Consider the following 15,857-nt stretch of genomic DNA (forward strand, 5'->3'; position numbering starts at 1 on the left):
TATTATCACCCTTCAAATGGCCATTGCTTCTCATCACTTCTTTCATCGAGGGGCTGGAGCATTAGCTCATTCTCTTAAACACCTTATAAACAAAACCAATAAATTATTTGAGCCTATCTAACTGCCAAAGATATTCTATAAGTACCGCGCACTAACCGATTGCGCCAATGGAGCTTCGCCAAAGATATTCTAAATGACCTCCCCTGGAAGCATAAATCCCCGTAGACTAAAAGGAGATGAAATATGGCAAATAGATGTCACTCATTATGACCCTTTTGGGCATCTTAAATATCTACATGTTACTGTTGAGCACAGAAAGGGGAAACAATAAAACGTTAGAAAACATCTTCTCTCTGCTATTGCTACTATGGGGATTCCAATTCAAATTAAAACTGACAATGGACCTGCATATACTTCCAAAGGCCTTCAAATATTTTGTGATACATGGAATATTAAACATGTTATGGGAATCCCAAATAACCCCACTGGTCAAGCAATAGTGGAAAGGGCTAATGGTCTCCTCAAATCACAACTAAATAAACAAAAAAGGGATAACACAGAAGGATGTTGGATCCCCCAAGAACCATTAATGAGAGATCATTTACCCTAAAAATTTTAAATGGTCGTTCCCAAAATTTAACAGTGGTGGATCAACATTTCACATCCCCTCCTGATAGGCCTAAACCATTCATTTTGTATTGACATCCTTTACAAAGGCCAAAATGGTTAGACATGGGGAAGAAGATATGCTTCTGTTCTTTCTCCTGTAGGCCTCCTTTCAATGGCAGCAAAGGCCATTCACCATATCATGTGTCACCATGTGGGAATAAATCCAATTCCAGAACTGCAGAATCCTACTGTATAACCACCCCCAGGAATGATGAACAAGAAATGGAAGATTGACCTCTACAATGCTGTCCTCTGGTCCACCTTGGAGTGATTTAAAGAAGCTTACCACACAGATGGAGAGCACTCTAGAAACCACTCAGACTCCAAAGATGCTAGAAAACCTGTTTGTAGCCATGCTTGCTCACAAAACTATCAATTGCAAAGGTCCAAAGGTAGCATGCCTGTTCAAGATATATGGGCTTTCCCTTTTTATTCAGGCTTCTGTAACCAATAATATCTTTTGGACCCATGTTTTGAATCCTCCTGTTTTTGATTTGCTTACTTGGGGTGATTCAGAGACTCTTCTGTTATCTAATGATACTGCTTACTCTGGAGGTGACTGGCTTCCCCCTCACAAGATTGCTGAAAAAATGGCTGTATGAAGGGTTATCATAATGGATGGCACAAACTTTTTCATAATTGGTGTTTCCTTGCTGAGGAATTGCCTTTATGTATAGTGACTAATTTTATTGCTAGCAACTTTTGCATTCCCTTTTGACCACAATGGTATATGAACCACATTTTTACAGCTTTTAATCATATTATACCTGCAAAACATCAAATATTTATTCAAACTGCAGGAGTTGGTGGAAATTCTAAATGGGGAGACAAGCATTCTAAACCCAATATTCCTGATTGTTCTCATCCTGGGAGGTCTATTAGAGATGTTCAAGACTTTAATTGGATTTCTTTCCACTGTACCAATTTTACAGAAAACACATTGTGTAATAATTGGACTTTAGAAAATTGGGGTCCATGTGATTTGTTGGTACTGGATTCTAATACCACCTGGAATTATACTCTTCTTTTTAATTATTCTGGTCAGTCATCTCAATGGAATCCTGGGTTGGCAGGTCCTCTTCTGAGGCTTTGCTGTAATTAATATTATACTTCCATTTTTTAAAAAAAGTCTACTTGGTGTTTAGCTACTCCATTTTTCCCTCATACTATCTGACAAGGGGAATTTCAAAGAAATGAGAAATTACATGGATAGCCAAATGACACCAGTGACTCTCTTACGATATGCACATCCTGATCATACATATTTACTATCACCTCTCAGGAACCTAATGTTACTATAACTAATTTTACTTCTACAGGTTTCCATACTCAAGGTTTTAACATCGCCTTTCCTTCCAATAAAACATGGTTTACTCCTGGCAACGCACATTCTAATATCTCTGCCCTTAATAGTACTCATGTCTTTGTGTTAAAACAAAGAGCAGAAGCCTGGTTACCAATTAAACTTACTCATAAATGGATGGGGAATTCTGCCCTGGAGCAAATAATTTCTGCTCTAGAATGAGTTCACCATAAGAGATTTTGGGGCATTCTTATTTCCTCAATAATTGCACCTACAGCTGTGACAACTGTGGTTGCATTGCCTCATTTAATTCAGACAGCTCAAAAAACAAATGGTTCTTTTAAAAATTTAACTTCTGAACATTTAACTCAAACAAAAATTGCCCAAGATATTTTACAAAGACTAAGTGCCTTAGAAGCCACTGTATCTTGGTTAGGTGCACATCAGCAAGCACTTTGGACACAAAGTCAACTTAACTGTGATGCTGGATATTGACAGATATGTATCACTCCTGTTCTTTTGGATAATTCTACATTTTGGGAGGATGTACAATGGTTATTACATGGAGCTTTTCACTCTGATTTGAGTAGAGATAATCTTAAATATAAGCTCCAGAAGAAGATCCTTCAACTTCAAGAGGAAACACAAAATGCAACCATCAATCAGTTAAATGTTTTTGATCATTGGCTTTAGCCTGCTAATTGGTTTTCAGGACTCAATGTGAGAATATAGATTATTGCTGGTATTGGTACATTATTTTTACTGTGTTTTCTTTAAGTGCTGAAGGCACTATGCACCTTTCTCCAAAGAACTCTCCATGCAGAAGCCATGCTGACTGTACTTCAAAAGATTCCATATTACTCACTTCCTGAACCTACTTCAGACACCCTGTTGATTTAGATTTTGCTTAAACAAAAAAAGGGGGATATGTGGGAGCACATAGGCTTGACAAAGAACAGGGAGTGCACAAAAGGCAAAAATCCTAAATGCAGTTATGCAGAACCTAAGCCCTGAAAACAGCATGTGCTGAAAATAGTAAATAGTTTCTGCTAGATTAGATAAGAAAGTCATTGATTAAGATCATTTCTTGTCCAGCTTTACTCCCTTTCCTTTTTTCTCAAGATGTTTTCCAGAAATTTCCCCATACCCAATTTCTTTTCATTCTTTTGTTAAATGACTGATTAATTTGTTTTTTCTCTTGTATTTCCTTGTCTTTACAATAAAAGCTGAAGCAAATATTGATGTGGCTGTGCCTTGTTACTCCCTTCTTGAGGGAGTTTTCTCAGTGCAATCCCTTTGGGCTTCTCAATGCTCTTAATATTTGGGCTCTGACCAATCTTTGCATCTCCATCACACAGTGAAAAGTGGCATACTAATGTCCCTGCTATTACTGGGTTGGGGTCAATTTCTCCCCTTATATCCAATAAAATCGTTTTATATATCTGTGTGCTCTTATGTTGTATTTATATATATTTATGATTGTTATATCTTCTCGCTGCATTGATTCTTTTATATATTAATATTATATATTATATACTACCCTTGTCTTTTTTTTCTTTTTATGGTTCTTGGTTTTTAATCTATGTTATCTAAGTATGGCAACTCCTGCTCATTTTCAGTTTCTATTTGTAGGGAATGTCTTTTTCAAAATTCCTTTTTCTTTTCTTCTCTTTTTCTTTCTTTCCCAAACGTATTAATTCAAAAAGCCTGACTTCTAGTTTGGAGATTCCTTCTTCCACTTTTTCTTTCCTGCTGTTTATCCTCTCAGTTTCCCCTTCTGCTTGATTTAAAAAAAAAATAATCACTTGAATCTCTTTGTTGAACTTCTTATACATGTCCTCAAATTTCTTCTTGAATTAATTGTGGTTTCTATTTTTTTCATCCATCATTTTGAATTTCCTTAGTATTGCCCTTTGGAATTCCCACTCAGGCAAATCATTAACTTCCTGTTGTTTGTGGTCTGGTACTAGAGAATTACAGTCTTCTTTTAGAGGAGTCAAGCTTCCCTGTTTGTTCTTGTGTCTCATATCTCTGCATTGACATTTAGGCATCTGGTGGCATAGTCACTGCATTTAATTCTAGGCATGGCTTTTTATGCAGAGACTTTCCTTCAGAAATACTCGATATTGTCTGTTGGGTTGAACGTTTTAATTTTGGATCTGGGTGAGTGGTAGTGCAGCCTTCAGGTAACTTCTTCAACTGTATTCAATCTGAGTTGTCAGTGGATGTCTTTGTCACCTAGGTGGAGGGTCATTCAGCAGTGTCTGGCTGAGGTGGGTTTCTTGTTGGGATTCATGATCTGCTGTCAGTCAGTGCATAGATGTATACTTTTGTAGCAGTTCCTGGTAGGTCTGTAGAGGGCCACAGGCTCAGCTGAGCCGGAACTATGCCTATGTGAATGATTCCTCCAGCACCTGTCTGGAGGAATGCTGTAAAAACAGAAAGCTGCTATTCAATAACTGTTGAGACCAATGTGAGCCAACAAGCTTTCACCTGAGCCTAGCCGAACTATTGAGGCCTGACTTGGGGAGTGAGTGCTGCCTATGTTCAGATGTTGTGTCTCAGTCCTTCCATCTGTCCTAGTCTCCAGACAGCCTGCACCTTGGTCCCACCTGCATCTGAATGAACATTGCAGAATGCAGTCAGTGCCTTTAGGCAAAGGGATTCAGATTCTCTGGGTCCAGCATAGGAGTCTAGGCTCCAGTTAGCTGGGATTTGGGCCCTACCAGCACCTATGCTACCATGTGTCGTGTTGCAGGGGAGGCAGGAATTCTGTCATGTTAACTGTGGGCTGTGCAGGCACCCATGGGCTCAGCCTGCATGGGCCACGCCAGGCAGACAGTGATTGTGGGGATCTGCTACACTCCAGAGGATTTTCTGCTCAGCCAGTCTGCCTTCTTGCCTGGGGAGAAGGGTGTTGAGTGAGTTCAGAGGCTGGGGTTTAGGTTACTCTGTCTGTCCTAGGCTCCAAGCTGCCTGTGTCCTGACCTTGCTGGTGCCTATGTGAGCACTGTGGAATGCAGGAAGCTCCTCCAGATGAAGGGATCCAAACTTGCCCCTTATAGTTCAGGGGTCTAGGGTCCAAATGGCTGGGATTCCAGTAGCCATGTAAGTATGTGGATGGCCCTGGAGGGAAGTGAGGTGTCCCCCATGGATTTGTCACCCTACTTCCCCTGGATGCAAAGGATTACTCAAAGCCCATCCCTTCTGACCCGTGAGAGACCACAAAGTGGTTAATCTTCCCAGGACGCTCAAGCGAGAGGCATCCCTTCCTGGGGAAATTAACCCCAAATTGGGGTTCTCTTCCTGCATTTATTTTCCAGACCAGGAATTTACAGGAAGAGAACATAGGTGGGGTTATAGTTTAACAATATATGTAGGCTGGTAACTTTCAGTGAAACAAATCAGATGACATCCCAGTAAGGCAAATAAGTGGCCCTATCAACAAAAGCTTGATCTTAGCAAACATACCTTCTTACAGCAATTTCTCAGTATCTTTACATAACAATCAGTAACTGGTCTGTCCTTGAGCCAGCAACCTTGCTGTGCCACAAATCTTTATCTTACAATGGAGACTTTGTAGCCTGAGGAAAATTTACAGTCCTCTTCAAGGTCAATATTGGAAACTGCAAGGCTTTGAAAAACCAGGCCCTGTGAAGTACATTTGCTTTAAGAATCCTCTACAGTGAGGCTTTTGCTAAGTTATCCATTGGCCATGTGGGCACCCATGGCCTGAGTCCCCATGGGTCACACAAGGCAGACTGTGAATGTGGGGACCTGCTGAATTCCAGCAGACTTTCTGCTCAGTCAGTCTGCCTGCTCACCTTGGGTGGAGGAGTACTGAGTGATTTCAGTCTCTAGGGTCTAAGTTTTTCTGTCTGCCCTAGGCTGCATGCAGCTTATGCCTTGGTCCTGCTAACACCTGAGAACTATAGAATGTAAACAGTGTCTCCAGACAAAGAGACTCAGGCACACTCAACCCAGCACAGGGGTCCAGCTACCATGTACCTAGGATCACGGACCTGCTGGTGTCACTCATGTGACCATGTGGAGGGTCATAGTGAGAGCCATGGCTGCTACTAGTTCAGCTATGGGCCATGGGTCACTTCTTGATTCAGCTGCTGCAGGCTATGCAAGGCTGGCCACAAATGTGCAGAACCACTCCACTTTAGTGCATTTCCCTCTCAGCATGTCTGTCTGCCCACCTGGGAAGTAGAGAGCAAGTGCTGAATGAGTTCAGATCCAAAACTATTTGGAGACTACCCCAAGTAGGCGATCACTGGCATTTGTGGTTGTCCTGGGAATTGTTGAGGTCTTTTCCAGCTTACCTTCTCTCTACCTGGCTCAAGGCCAGAATACTGCAGTGTGGCTGAGGCTGGATGCCCTGTTCTTCTTTCTGTGGTTCCATTTCTTCCTTCCACATTTCACAAGGATCTCTTCACTCTTAGTGAAATTTATGCTAAGTGAAATAATCCAGGCACCAGAAAGAGAAATACCACATGTCCTCACTCATGAATGGGATCTAAAAAACAAATAAATAAATAAGTAGTAAAAATACAACAATCACAATAAAGAACTTTCAAAAGGAGAGAACATAACTGTGGTTACTAGGGGTGGAAATGTGGGAGTGGGAGAAAGATTAGTGAGAAAGTGGAAAAGGGTCACAAAGAATGATGAATGTACTAGTTATCCTGATTTGATCATCACATAGGTACATAGGTACTGATATCAATCTGTTTCCCACAAATATGTGTAATCAGTTATATTTCAATAGCGAAAAAAATATGAACATAAACAACAAAAAATAAAATAAAGTTAAAAAGCCCAGGGTCTCTGACAGCTCAACTGCTGAAATTTACCAAAAATTTAAAAACGTAAAATGCCAGTTCTTCTCACTTTTTTTTTTTCAAATTGAGAAGGAAGAAGTACTTTAAAATCATTCTATAATGCTAGAATTATTCTGATAACAAAGCCATACAAGGACAAAACAACAACAAAAACAACTAAAATTACACACTAATTACCTAACCTAATGAATGTAGAGGCAAAAACTATCAACAAGATGTTAGCATGTTAGCTAATTAGATTCAACAGAACATTAAAAAGATTATTTAATGTGATCAACTGGAATTTATCCCAGGGATGCAAAGATGATTAAACACATGCAAATCAATAAACATGATTCATCACATTATCAGAATTAAAACACAAAACTATAATTATTTTGATAGGTGCCAAAAAAATCTTGTGATAAAATTAAACAATTTTTATGATTAAAAACTACAAACAAATTAGATGTAGGAGAAATGTGCTTTCGTATAATTAAAGCCATATATGACAAAGTCACAAATAATATCACTCTGAGTAAAGAAAAGTTAAAGTTACTTTACTTAGATATAAAGCAAGACAAAAATGCTATTCAACATTTTCCTGGATAGCCAGAACAATTAGCAAAGAAGAAGAAATTAAAGGCATCCAAACTTAAAAAAAAAAAAAAAAGTTAAACTTTTTCTCATTCCAGATAATACTGTCTTACATATAAAAATCTTAAATACTGCACCCCTGAACTGTGAGATATAATAAATAAAGTTAGTAAAATTGGAGCACACAAAACTAACATACACGACATAGTAACATCTTTATACTCTAGTTAACTATCTGGAAAAACAAGGACAAGAACACAACTATATTTATAGTGGTACAAAAAGGCTAGGAAGATATAACCAAAGAGCTAATAGATCTATACAATAAAAAAACATAAAACATTGATGAAGAAAATTTAGAAAGACTCAAAAATCAAAAGATAGTTTGTGTCTGTGGATTGTAAAACTAAATATTGTTCAAAAATCCACACTACCCAAAGCAATGTAGACATAAATGCAATGTCTATCAAAATATCAAAGAAATTTCTTAGAAAAACAGAAAAAAAAAGTCCTAAAATTTGTATAATCCCCCCAATAAAACCAAAAAAGAAAAGCAATCTTTAACAAAAAGAACAAAGTGGAGGGGTTACCTCACCTTACTTTAAAATATACTACAAAGCTATAGTAACCAAAACAGAAATGGACTAGTATTAAAACAAAACAAGGAAACAAAACATGAGACAGTATGGAGAGACTCAAAATAAACTTATTCATAGCCATATGATTTTTGACAAAGGTGCCAAGGACACACAATGGGAAAGAAGTACTGTCAAATGTGTTGGATATCTACCTGCAGAAAAAAATTAGACCCCTGTTGGTGACCTTCTATGAAAACTGACTCAAAGTAGATAAAAACTTAAGTGTAAGACTATGAACTATAAAAATATTACAAGACAATGCAGGGCTGTGCCATAAAGTCTTGAAGAAAATTCATGACATCAGGCTGAGTAATGATTTCAGGGATGCGTCTAAAAGCAGAGGCAACAAAAATTATAATAAACAATTGGGATTACATCAAACTAAACTAGCAAAGGAAATCAGAAGAGTAAAGAGCCAATCTACAGAATATAAAAATAAAATTTCAAACTATAAATCTTATAAAGGTTAACACCCAAAATATGTGTATATAACAACCTTAAAACAACTCAATAGTAATAAAACAAACACCGAATTAAAAATAGTTATAAGAGTTAAATGGACGTTTCTCAAAAGGAGACATACAAAAGAAAAACAGGTATATGAAAATAATGTTGAGCTTCACTACTCATCAGGAAAATGCACATCAAACCCAAAATGATATATCATCTTGCTCCTGCTGGGGTGGCTATTATCAAAATGGCCAATAAGTGTTGATGAGAATGTGGAGAAAAGAAAACGCTCACACACAGTTTCAGTGGAAATAAAATTTAAGTACAACTATTATATAAAATAGTATGAAATTTACTTGAACTATTAAAAGTAGTAGAACAAAATGGTCAAGGAACAGACTAATTTGAATATATTTAAAGAAAATGTAATTAGTATTTTGAAAAGATATCTGCAATCTCATGTTTGTTGCATCACCATTTACGATAGCCAAGACGTTAAATCAAGGTAAGTTTTCAGAAATGGATAGATGAATAATAAAATATGGCACATATTCACAATGGAATACTATTCAGCCATTAAAAACAATAACCTGTCATATGCAACAACATGGATAACATTGCAGGAAATTATGAGTAAAATTTCAGAAACAGAAATACAAATGCCACGCTATTTCAGTCATCTATGGAATCTAAATAAGAAGTTGCACTTCATAAAAATAGTATATAGAATGGTGGGATACATTGTGCTGGGACTGCAAAATGGTGCAGCCTCTATGGAAAATGGTATGGAGGTTCCTCAAACAATTGCAGATAGATCTGCCATGTGGCCCAGCTATCCCACTGCTGGGAATATACCCAGAGGGATGGAAATCATCAAGTCGAAGGTACACCTGTTCCCCAATGTTCATCGCAGCACTCTTTACAATAGCCAAGAGTTGGAACCAGCCCAAATGTCCATCATCGGATGAGTGGATACAGAAATTGTGGTACAACTACACAATGGAATACTACTCAGCTATAAAAACGAATGAAATAGTGCCATTTGCAACAACATGGATGGACCTTGAGAGGATTATATTAAGTGAAACGAGTCAGGCACAGAAAGAGAAATACCACATGTTCTCACTTATTGGTGGGAACTAAAAATAAATAAATAAATAAACTGGTGGAGGAGGGAAAACGACACAAAAATTGCAATACCTTGAAGTTGACATGACAAGTGAACAGACATGAGGCTGTTGGGAGGGAGGCGGTAGAGGTAGGAGGGAGGGAGGTTTCAGTAATGAGCCACAAGAATCATCCATATTCTATATTTACAAAATAAAAGAAAGAAAAGAAAGCACTCAGGCTCTGAAGAGCAGGGGAAAGCCTTAGCCGTCTGTCTAAACCAAGGTCATCTCCCGGCAGGGACAAGTGACGGCACCGTTAAACTCTGCCCGGCCCTAAAATGAAGCGTGCAAGTGGAGGGCTATGACGTGCACTGCACAGGGAAGTCTGAGGGAGCCGTCTCTAGACTCATGTGCCAACGTTTCGTCCCGGGTGCCATCCCAGAGAACACGACTACGCTGAGTGTCTTCTCGGAGCACAGATCTACACATAGGGGGAACCCATTCTCACTAGGGATCTTTCCAGGGCCAAATGATAGGGGGTTATCCCAGGTGAGGTTCCATGGGTTTGATTTGCCCCTGCTGTCCTCTCTTCAATGCCAGTTCCAATGGGCCCTAGCCCGTCACAATCCAGGGGTAATGACCGGATCAATTTGTGAGTTTTCTGGCTCACTCCCTCTGTAACAATTCCTTTCCTCGTGTCCTCTTCGATGAGGTGTTTCTTGTTACTCTTTTACAGTGCACCGTGCACGTGAGGATGTCCCCGTACTCGTCCATTCATATCCTCAGTCTCTGCTTCTCTCTCTCTCTCTACCTCTCTCTCTCTCAGTGTCTGTGTCAGTGAGACGGTGTCACCTGATCTCCCTAGGTGTATTGTTCGATGAGTCTCGCGTCTTCTATGCCTGCATGTCAAAATTTTCAGTTCAAGATGTCCATAGCACTCTGTGTCACATGCCCTTACTGCTCTTTCTCTCATCTTGGTCACCATTATTCTGCAGCCCGTCTGAGGGTGACTTGGAGATCTCACCTTGTTTCACTGAGATAAAGGGGAACTCTTTCATACCTCAATGAACCAAGATGTTTCTGGTAGGTGGTTGATTGATTTCACGTGTTTAGGCTTCACGGATTGCTTTTGGTGGTGTAATGTCCAGATAAGACATACACTTTAGGAAAAAAAAGGAGTGACTCTTACAAAGAAATCAAAGAGGGCGTTCACATTCGACCCAGACCAGGAGGCATACTAAGAAATGTTCGCTCCTGGAAAAGAGACCAGTAATGACAATCCCCAGAGCATGGACACTTCCCGGGACAGCCACTCTCATGCGGTGTCCATGAGTGTGCAGTGCAAAGTCTCCATCGGTCAGGAGGGGAGGATGCCTTCTCTTTTCCTCACTTTCAGATGACCTAATGCTTCGACAAGCTTGCATGACTCTACTTCCCTCAAAATCCCCTTCCTGATATTTACCTAGACAGTTTACATTTCTGCATGTCAGGAGCAAAGGAGAACATCTCAGAGCTCGTTGGCTCCCAGGGGCCTCCTCTACGTTTGTTAGAGAAAATAAAAGCCACTGAAGACATGGGCTCACACAGCAGCTGGTGTGAGGACACTCCCAGGGAAGTTCAGGGAAAACCATGGGAACATGTGAGCGTCGTGAAGAAAAAGTTGGACTCAGAGGCTGATTGACCAGAGAGTGCTTGAGGCTCAAGCATGGTGTCTGAGGACAGGCAGCATCGAGAAAGAAGGATGTGGTGGTACAGGTGTACTAATTGGTGCTACTCTGTCATCATCAAAAGGGTCGAAGGACAGGGTAGGACTTCACACAACTTGGTCCCAGGCAGTTTTTACTGTGTACTTCATGTGCTCTTTGCCCTGGTCACTTTCACCTTGCCTCTTTTGCAAGAGGTAGCCCGGGAGTCTACTTGTGCAAGTGAAAGTGCAAAACCAGGTTACCAGAATAAAGAAGGAAGGGCAGAAAACACAGTTGTGAAGCAAGGGGGTGCCCGTGTACAATTCCATCGAGACACTAGAAAACAAGACAGTGACATCAGTCACTCAACACAGCCCATGGGGAACCACGATCGGTACCCTCTACCCAACAGGGAGGGGAGTAAAGAGAAAGATCACGAGGAAGAAGGGTGTAGGAGATCTGGACGACACCCTTGACCTACCGACCCACTATACATACCGAAGAGAGGAACCTACATACCTGCGCACGACTTCCTTTCTTCCAAAGCACAAACGGCCGGTGGCCATCTGCCATTGGTAGAAAGGAGGCCACGGCTTGCTCTCTCAGTCTCTGGGAAGGCACTGCATAAATGTGTGCATGCAGGCGGACGGACATTCTGCTGAATCACCTCCATTGTGCCAGGCACTGAGGAGGAGTGGGTCTGATACTTGCAGAGACAATCGTGCACTATTTCTGAGACCCCTAATTTTCCTAATCCTGAGGGAGGGCTTGCAGTACTGCTCTCTGCCTCTAGACCCGATGAAATCCAGCGCAGCATCATATAGAGCAACACATGGGCCCGACCCTCAGAGAACCTCATTCTGTCTGTGGGCTGGAACTGAAATACCCAGTACTGTCCAATGCTCCCACTTCGTGTCCTTAAGTACTTTATGTTGTCTGGGTTCAGTGCCACACAAGACGCAGGCATGGACTTTGGAGTGGAACACTCATTGGACTTTACAAAGTGCAAACCGGCTGTGTGTGTGCACTGCACCGGGCAAGCTTGGAGGGCTTCCTAGAGACAACGGCCAGGGCTCGCAGGCGGGGCAGTTGTGCCCCAGATGCCTGAGTACGGGAGGCGGGGCCATCCTGCGTGACAGCCACTACCTCTTCATCCATTGGCCGTGGACCCACAGTAGAGGTCTGGGCGTGGCTGGGCGCCTTGGCGCCATGAAGCCGGCAGAGCGGGCCAAAGTCCTGCGCATGCGCAGAATGCCGTGACCAACCGCGAGGCTCCCGGAAGTTCTCAGAGCCGGAAGCTGCCTGCGGCTCGGCTTCTCTAGCTGCTGCTGGGGGTGTGCAGCTCAAGGCTTTCGACCTTGCGTACCGGCGCAGCTGAGCCTGCTGAGGACCAGGGCAGCATGGCGAGTGAGGCGGGCTCCCGGGAGGAAGGGGCTTCCGCCGAACCCTGGATAAAGGTAGGTGTGGGAAAGGGCCCTGGGGAGGGAGGGGCCGGTAGGCCTCTTGGGGAGCAGCCGCCAGAGGCCAGTAATGGCGTGGGGTGTGCGACCCTGGCAGAGTTGGGTGGGACGCCCGAGGAGGCCTCCGGGACCGGGGTTGAAGCTGTGCAGGAAAGCGAGGCCTTGGCAGAGAGGGAGGCGGCGGCGACCGGGCAGGAGGTGGCACCAGTTTTGTTTGAGGCAGTGGAGGTGGTGGAGGTCGCTGTGGAGGAGGAAAGAGGAGAAACCGGAAGAGGCGTGTGAGGAAGGAAAAGTCGAGGACCAGGAGGATAAAGAGCAGGAAGACGTGGTGCTGTGCTTGTGGATGTAATGGCGGTGGCGGAGGTCGTTGAGTGGCAGGAGGAGCAGGAAGAGAAGGGGAAATCCGAAGAGGGACAAGGGGAGAGAGAAGTCGAGGAGCAGGAGGATGTGGTGCTTGTGTTGGTGGATGTTATTCAGGAGGTGGAGGCAGTTGAGCAGGACGAGGAGAAGGAGGAGCAGGAGCAGTGGAAGGGGGAGTGGGCGCAGCACGTGATGGACGGTGAGAGGGTGGTGTAGGAGCCTGACAGGGAAGAGGAGGAGGAGGAATTTGAGGAAAAAGTTCAGGAAGAAGACCTGGGGGAGGAAACTCTGATGCAACTTGTAGAGCCTGAGGAGAAGCTTGAATAGAAGACCCCGACACAGACTCTGTGGAGCCCCATGTTGTCCTTATCCCCTCTGTAGTCACTGGAGGCCCTTCAGTTAGAGTTGGAGCCCGTGAACAACCAAGCCAGGAGGGCCTTTGCTCGTTTGAGGCAGAACCTGGTGCAGAGACGCAGGACTCATCTCGGTCACCGAAGGGCCATCATCCAGGGCATCCCTGGCTTCTGGGCCAAAGCCGTATCCTTTTGAATCTCGCTTTGTACTGACCAGTAGGAGCATGGGCAAGGGTAATAGCAATCGATCCACGGGACAGCTCAACATGAGAATATACAGGCTTTTCTGGCCGGTTGCTCAGTTGTTTAGAGAATGGAACTGATAGCACCAAGGACCAGTGTTCCATTCCTGTACTGGAAAACATCTACTTGGGGGTTGTGGGGGAAGGTACAGACTGAGGGAAGACGGAGCTGCAGCCACACTCGTGCAAATACAAATACTTATGGCACAGAGACACTAACTGGGGCGGAGAATTAGAAGTCATTCTGGATCAGTGTCGTGAATAGCACAAAGGAGTTCTCATGTAGAAAAAGTGTTTGAAGGACAGGCTTTGCTGACAATAATGCTGTAGGAAAGTGTATGAATTCCCACCCTAGTCAGTAAGAGCTGATAAAGTGCATACTTAGATACAAGCAGATTCACTTTTGCCCCTAGTACATCAGGGACACATAGAGCTCAGCATCCCTCAGAAAGGAGCCCCTCCCTGTGTCAACGTGGACAGTCTCCCATTTAAGGCCATGCAAGGCACCCATTGCCTTGAGTGTGTCTCATGAAAGGCAGGGAGGGCACGGTGCATAAGGTGTGGGAGACACAATGTGTGAGGTGTGGGAGACCCCTGCGCAACACACTCTCCTAGCTGTTTATACATGCTCAGTTGCTTCTAGCGCCTACTTCCGTAGCATGGAAAGGCTCCTTGACCTGAGGCAGATTGTGAACCACCCCGAGATGTTGGCCATGATCAGCGATGAAGATGAAGACTTGCTTAGCTACATGATCGACTTGGAGGTCAGAACTAGTGAGACTGAGGCTGGAAGGTTGAGCGGGGAAGGATAAGAGAAGCAATACTTTCAGGCAAACAGAAAAGGGTAGGTGACCTGAAGAGAAATTTTAACCTTCTCCACTTTGTCATGACAGGTGGAGGAAATCAGGCATCCCATTCACTGCTGCAAGATCATGTTGTTCTTTCGGAACAACCCGTACTTCCGGAATAAAGTGATTATTAAGGAATATCTCATTAATGTCACCGGTAGGAGGTGGATCCCAGGATGGGTAGTGAAGGTGTTGGGTTTATCATCGTCAGCATGCTCCAACCCCTTCCTGTATACTTTTCTTCCCTGCAGGATACAGGGCATCTCATTCCACTCCAGTTCAGTGGTATCAGGATTATGAACATGAGGCTTATAGCCGCAGGCACCACAACAGCAGTGTTAACTTCTTCAACTGGTTTTCTGACCACAACTTTGCAGGATCTAACAGGATCGCTGAGGTAGGGCCTCACTGCGAAAATTCAGAAATGACCAGGGAGGGTTCCCAGCCTTCTTGGGAATGGTGTCTGAACCCTGAGCGGTCCTGTCCTGGTTCCCCTAACAGATCATCTGTAAAGACCTATGGCTCAATCCCCTGCGGTACCACATGAGGATGCAGGTGCCTGGACAGGGAACCGAGAGGGCAGGTGAGCAGCTCAGGAAGTAGGGGCTGAAATGCATGTTTTTAGGTACCTGGACACTCATTTCACAAGTGTAGAAATTGAAAGACAGGGAATGACACAAACCAGGTCACCCAGGGCATCAAGATGAAACAGGAACGTTGGAGAAACTGCACTGCAAAACAAGTTATAGCTGGGGAAGCTTAAGCCCACTGCACTATAGTCAGTGTCCGGAGTCGTTTGGACAGAAGCAAAGCTCAATCCTTTACTTCTCTGAACTTAATTCCATGACAGCCAACCCCACCCTCAGTCATTTCTCCACCCCCTTAAATTTTGGCTCATCAAATGTTCCTCCTTTCACCCTTTCCACAAAAGGCTATGAATATTTGTACAGTCTCATTCCTTTCTCTCATCAATTTTCCATTTTGGTAATCAGTGTCTTTTAATTTTCTTTTAATTATCTCCTTAGCTTATTCTACTCATACAGAGAACACTGGCAGTGGGGCAGATGTTACGGAGAGCAATTTCTAACACATGGTAAGGGGAAATTGAAGAGGTCACAAACGGGGAAGGGCTAGTTTTTCCTGGGCAGGACTTTGCATAATTAAAGCAATTTTTAACATTTTTCAGAGAAAATGAGTTTTTATGTGTGTTTGTGTGTTTTAGAGTATTCCAAGTTTTTGAGTTGAATATCTCGGAGCATCAGACTTTACCTAAAAAAGCAGAACTTCTAAAAAGTGACTTCAGATACAGTGTTCTCA

Source organism: Cynocephalus volans, unplaced genomic scaffold (genome assembly GCF_027409185.1).
Source record: "Cynocephalus volans isolate mCynVol1 unplaced genomic scaffold, mCynVol1.pri scaffold_35, whole genome shotgun sequence".
Taxonomy (NCBI): domain Eukaryota; kingdom Metazoa; phylum Chordata; class Mammalia; order Dermoptera; family Cynocephalidae; genus Cynocephalus; species Cynocephalus volans.